Below are 6,734 nucleotides of genomic sequence, written 5' to 3'. Positions count from 1 at the left end.
GTGCATCCAGGGATGCACGGAAATTACTCTTCTCAACGTCACCACAGCATCAAGGGCTCTGAAATACAACACAGAGGAGAAGAATTGTGTCTCCATTTGTGGACAAACTAACATTTTCCTTACAGAGATCCAAGCAAAGAAAACATGATGATGATTTAACATCATTTATAGTCAACATTTTTAGCAGCATTTTTCAGCATTGTCATGCTGAAATATGTAAAGCCTTACCTGAAAGAGGCACTGCATGCATGGGAGCATATGTTATTTTAAAACTTCTAGTCCCAGCATTGATGGTACCTCAGATGTGTGAGTTGCACAGTCCAGATGCAAACCCATACCATCAGAAACTGACATTTGAACTGACCATAGCACATGGCTACATTGTTTTAAAAAGTAATTAAAATCTTGATTCCTTTTACAACAGGAAATGATTCTACTTAGGTTAGGGATTTGTGGAATACAGGTTGAACTGAGTTCACAGACAGTGATTTCTGGAAGTGTTCCTGATCCATCCAACCATTTTCTATACCGTTTGTTAAATTAAGTCCCACATTCAAGGTCGGAGGGGAGCTGGAATCTCTCCCAGCACACACCAGTTGAGTGGCAGGGTATAACCTGGACAGGTCACCAGTCAATCACAGGGGCATTACTGAGCCCATGAAATGTTTTCCAGTAAAGAATGCTGCCTGAAGCTAAAAGAGCATGAACAGTTTTGACCTTTGTCCTTGTTCCATGTGCAGAGAGATTCTTCCTGAATCTCTCAATATTTTGATGATATTATACCATGCAGCAGGAAGGAGTTAAGAGTCTGCAATTTGTGTCTTTCTGATTTTTTCCCCACAATCTTTGGATTAATTTTGTGGCAAATGAGTAAACCTCTGTCCATATTTAAATTTGAAAGGCTCTACTCTTTGAAATGCTCCTTTTATGCAGTACCAAGTCATCTTGCAGACTTGTTGCCAATTAACCAAAGTAGTTGTCAAATGCTCCTCAGGTGGTTCATACTTTTCCAGCTTTTTGTTGCTACATTTCCAACTTTTTTTTAGATGTGTTGCTGCCATGAAAAGATTAAATGTTATAGTCTCAACATATTACATTTTATTTGTGTTCTTTGAGAATAAAACTGGGAATAAAATTAGATTATTTTTCCTTTCACACAGAGTCAAATATAAGTAAGATATTATAACTATCATTCTGTGGAGTGGAGATGTTAAAATCAGATATAACTGGCTTCATGTTTAAGTAGGACAGATATATACAAGCAAAGGTGAAGCTTAAATATGAACATATGGTCCTGTACATATGCATTGCAATTAGGTACGTAGGTGTAGTGTTTCAGCTGATCTGTGCTTGGCAGGGACCAGTTCTCCAAAAAAATCTGGGTCACAGGATTGTTTCATCACATGGACCATGCATATTTTGCATGTTTGCAATGCAAAAGACTGAAAATAAATTTATTTTTATTGCAAATTTGCAGATGTTATATGGCATTTGTCCTTTAAAAAAAAAAAAAAAAAAAATTCTTCATATCTTAAAAATTCCCTTTCATGTTTTATTATCCACAGTTGTGATGCTTTATATGTAACACATTTTAAAGTTTTAGGTGCCCAATAAATAAACTATCCTTTCATTTCTGTGTGTCTGTAAACATGCTTAGTGGGAAGCCAAGAACATTGATCATAGGGCCTTGCATTAACCTTGAAGTCACTACTTGTTGAATCACGTGTTAAGATGGAAAATGCTATATTATAAAATGAATAAAAGTAAATAAGTGAATGTATTTGGGTTTTGGTGAATTTCCCAGACAGAGAGGCATCGTTCCACAACAGTATGTGTAGCAAAAAAAAAACAACAAAAAAAAAAACAGCAAAATGCAACAATGAGGCTTAAAATGATAAATTTATTACACTTTCTAGTTGTGCGCTTACGTCTGTTTGTCAGACATGCATTGCATTGGTTAAAACTGTCACACAATGCAAAGATTTGAGAATGACAACCTTTCCGAAACTCCAAAACCATCACATTCCTACATTTTTCTTTCACGTTTTGTAACTTCCTTATGTTTTGCATAAAATGTAAAACAAATTTTTATATTAGATAATTTAAAAAAACACTTATAAGAAGGGAGAAAGACCTTAGTGTCACACAACATAGAACCAAGATCAGTATTGTTAAACAAAATTTCACTTTCAGCTCAGACATCAGTTGTATATCTAAACTTAATTATAAGATACAGAATTGCTTAACATTAACTGAATTCTTTCTTTTACTAAATACACAATAAAAAAATGTTTCTATCTTACAATTTCTGTAACGGTATCGTGACAGTATCCTGGGCAAACACACCAATTAAATCTTTTCTTGGGTCCTGGCTGAGTAAAGCAAGTGATCTTATGATGTCCCTTTGGACATCAGTAAATGGTGGTAAATCTACCTTTTTTTTTTAGATCATCCTACTTCCAAATACAGCATAACCTCATTAATTATTTTGTCATTCAGACTGAAACATTGTATAATTGAACTTCTAATGGTTATAAGACGGTCCGTTTCATTTATATACCTGTTTATTACAATGTAGGGTGATACTGGGCTAAAGAGCATTCCAACAACTACTGGTTGAGGGACAGGTCACCAGTCCATTGCAGAGAAAAAAAAATCACACACACTCAATTTCACCCTAGGTAGAATTAGTGACACCAATTACACAACTTGAAAACTGGGGAGGAACTGAGTACTGAGAAGAACCCACACATGCACATTAAGAACATGCAAACTCCACACAGAAAGCCCTGTAAATGATCTTATTGTGAGACAACAGTGCTGACCACCACATTTCTGTGCAGCTCTTTATAAGAACAAAAGTTTGTAAAATGTAAAAGTAGCAACCTTAAAGATGATGTAATGAAGTGAGAAACATATATTTAAATTCTATGTATCATTGTTTTCTAATCCCAAGCAAGTATTTTGATGTCCAACCCTGACTATGCAAAATTATTTCTGGCTTATTCCAACTGTAAAGTGACACAATTTTGTCACTTTTAAAATTGTGATCCATGCAGGTGATGGTTATTTTATAAAAATGTAGCATTTTAGTCTAAACTTTGATTGCTTTCTCACCCTAACAAGTTTACTAACCAAGTAAAAGTGAAAATATTTGAGAAATTCTGTTATTTTTTGATAGAACATAATTAATTGAAAAAAAAAACATAGTTATGTTTTATATTATTTAATATCACATTAATGATTTAAAGTAGTTTGTGTAATCTTAAAAGAAACTCATGTGAATCATTGCAGCTACACAAAACCATGGTGTCAAAATTTTCTTTTCAGTCAAAACATGTTGCAAATATTTGCAAAAAAATAAAAAAGTTGGATTGGTTGAGATTGGTTTAGAAAAATAATAAACAAATTTAAGCTTAAATTTAATATATCATAAAAGACTGATACGCTGCATATTGTAATAACATGAACATAAAAAAAACCCACTGGCCTCTAAGAGAAATCCATAAATTAATATTACTAACAACTCCAGTAAACCCTATCCAACAATCACTGATGCAACATTAGTCTGAAAACGTGACAAAAAGGATGTAGTATCTAGAGTTGAAGGTGAGACTTTCTGAAGGACAAATGGATCACCGGAGGGGAGAAGCTTTGAAAGATCACATAAATTTCTTCAAGACAATAAAAATTTATGTGCCTTGAGTCATACTTTAAAAATGACCTTCTCCCCACCTACTTTCGCCTAGTGCCTTACTCATCTGCACAGCTTCCTGAAAACACAATGATTCACCGAAAAAACACAAAACACACCAGCCAGCACCAGCAGAGGCAGAACATGCAATCAGCAAAACAGCAGACTACAAACACAATCACCTAACCTCCCGAAGATAATTCATGTGCTCACATACAGACAAATTCCACTCTGTCCCTTCCCTCTTGCACTGAATCCAATTACCTCTAAAGCAATTCTTGGATGCTTCATCAAGTAATAGGACACACTGTGCTCAGTGAGAGAGAGAGAGAGAGAGAGAGAGAGAGAGAGAGAGAGAGCGAGAGAGAGAGAGAGAGAATGAGAGAGAGAGAGAGAGAGGTGGGGAGAGAAAATGAATGTAGAGGAGGATGTGTCGTTTAGGATTGAAATTAAGCAGCAACGGTGGATATGCCAAAAAAAAAAAAAAAAAAAGAAAGAAAGAAATGTACGCATGCAGAGACAGAGGAGCACAGATGCAGGGTGAGTTAGCTCCATTGCTGCTGATCTATTTAACCAGAATGTCCCAGCAGCTGTGTATCTGGAAGCTCCAAATGAAGACGAAAACAATTCTGTGTTGAGCAAATCCATATGTTTGTGGTATAAAAAGAGCTCTGGTGCAGGAAAGAGCAGATGGACTTAGCAGCAAACTATCCTGGGGGCTGTAAAGCCAAGAAAGTCTGCTTGGTTAAGCTCTGAATAACTGTGAGTCACTTAGAAAAATGATATGAATTGTTCAAAGCCGTGGGAATATTCAGAGTTGTTCAATGACATAAACTATTCCAGTAAAATTTAAGGTAAGCAGACAGATAATGTTTTATGTGCATGGGTTTCAAACAAAACCTAAAAAACCAAAAAAAAAAAAACCAAAAAACAAGCAGACACAAACAATACCTGGTCAAGACTGTGAATGTGTGTGTCTGCATCTATTGACAGTGTTTGCAACCTCCATAGCTATTTACCTCATGCAAAGATAATGATGATGATGATGATAATAATAATAATAATAATAATAATAATAATAATAATAATAATAAAACATCCTTCCCAACATGTCAACCTTCCCCACATGTGATCCTGAAACCTAAACACTTCATTTTCAGTTGAAACCGATCCAGAACAACGCCTCCTCTTAACCCAGATGCAATGCTGTAAACGTGAACTGCATGTCTACCTGTCAATGTGTGCTATAATGCATCCATTTAAAGTAATCAGGCTGCTCTTCCAACACGTTCATGTTGATCTTCCTTTCCAATAATACCAGATGTCGTGTGGTAACCAGTGCGCGCTTAGATTCTTTCTTTTCTGTTGTAAAATATGTCAGGGGATTTGTGTTATATCGGGGGGAGACCAAAACACCCTCATTTACAATTAATGATATGTTTTTTAAAACCCGTTGATGGTACACAATCAATACCCCCCCCCCCCCCCCCATTTTATTTCTTTCTTCTTTTTTTTTTAATTGTCACGACTACGGCATTTGTAAATATATATTTAATCAATCATGTGGGTGACCTTCGCTTGCATAGCATCACTGAAAAAAAAACCAACTACACCAAATTAAATTCCCTACGTGTCTTTTAACAATTCAGCGGAAAAAAAAAGAAAAAAGAAGAAAGTCTTATTAAAGCATCCAGAAGCCCCTGGATGTCCGCTTCACGCATCAGCTGCAGTAAAAGCCAAAGATGATAGTAAGAGCTCGCAGCGCTCCTGATAACAAGTCAAAGCAACTTACCGACGTGTAACTGTCAGATGGACAGGCGTCTACAGATGAAGCCATCGGAATTTTTATAAACCCAAATATATATTTTTGGTGGTTTTACTCCCAAGACATCGGAGCCTGGTTTTTTTTTTTTTTTTTAAAAAAAAAAAAAGGACACGTGCGGTTGGTGGAGCCGCTGCCGCTGCTGCAGGACGCACTCACCGCGTTGGCTGCTGCTGCAGCGCGACGAGGAGGAGGAAGAGGAGAAGGAGGAGGAGGAGGAGGAGGAGGAGGAGGAAGAGTTGCAGGCGGGTGTCAGTTCCTTCGGGGTTCACACCTCGTAAGACACAGAGGCAACAAAGTGAGACTGTTATGTCGACAAGGGATGCGCTGAGAGGAGGATCTAGATTATTTACACGGGGATGCTGAATTGGGAAAAAAAAAAGAGAGAGTGGGGTGGAGGAATAAAAACTTTAAATGCCCTCTCGTCACATGCGTGTGTCTATGATCTAAATAAAGTTTATTCATAAAACTCTGACATTTTGTATCTTGCAGAAAAGTCCAAACCCTTCCTGAATGCGGTTTGTGGACAACACGATGTGCGTGACTCATGCTCAGTCAAAGAATTTCACTTCCTGCGTGCAGCTTCACAAAAACATCCAAAAACTACACGTAGCTACGTCAGACAGTTTTCTGGGTTCACTGTTAACAGGAATACAACGCAGAGGCAGATGTGAGCGTGTTTACTTTCAGGACCACAGACAGCGACCGAAGAGTCGCCTCAGGGTTCCAACGAGCTAAAGAGCCTTAAGACGGGTTTATTTGCAAATATTCACATCTGCATTATAGAAACTTTATGCTGACTTTATGTTTGGTCTCCAAGCAGCACAAGTGACATAGATTACTGTGCAGTCTCTGATTCAGGTTCTAGGTTCCCTGAATCAGAGACTGAGGGTGGCTGTTCTGGAAAGGAAATCAAACGACTACAAACACGTGCAAGACAGTCACAAGATGCTGCATAACTAAACGAAAAAGGAATTCACTGAACAGAAAGGGATGCGCCACAAAGACCAAACAAACAGCCTATGATGAAAATTAGATCAAAAGGGATGCAAAGCAGAAAGCGATGTGAAACAAATATACCATGAAATGATTCCACACTAAATGCGAAAGAGAATCTGCATCAGCCTAGAAATATGTAAAACTATGATATAAAAATTATGTCAGCTCTACAACACACTAAAGATCATTACATTGACTTAAGGCAGCCTCAGCAGAGGC

Source organism: Telmatherina bonti (assembly GCF_933228915.1).
Source record: "Telmatherina bonti genome assembly, chromosome: 7".
Classification (NCBI taxonomy): Eukaryota; Metazoa; Chordata; class Actinopteri; order Atheriniformes; family Telmatherinidae; genus Telmatherina; species Telmatherina bonti.
The sequence above is the reverse complement of the archived record's forward strand: the minus strand, read 5'-3'. Positions refer to the sequence as shown.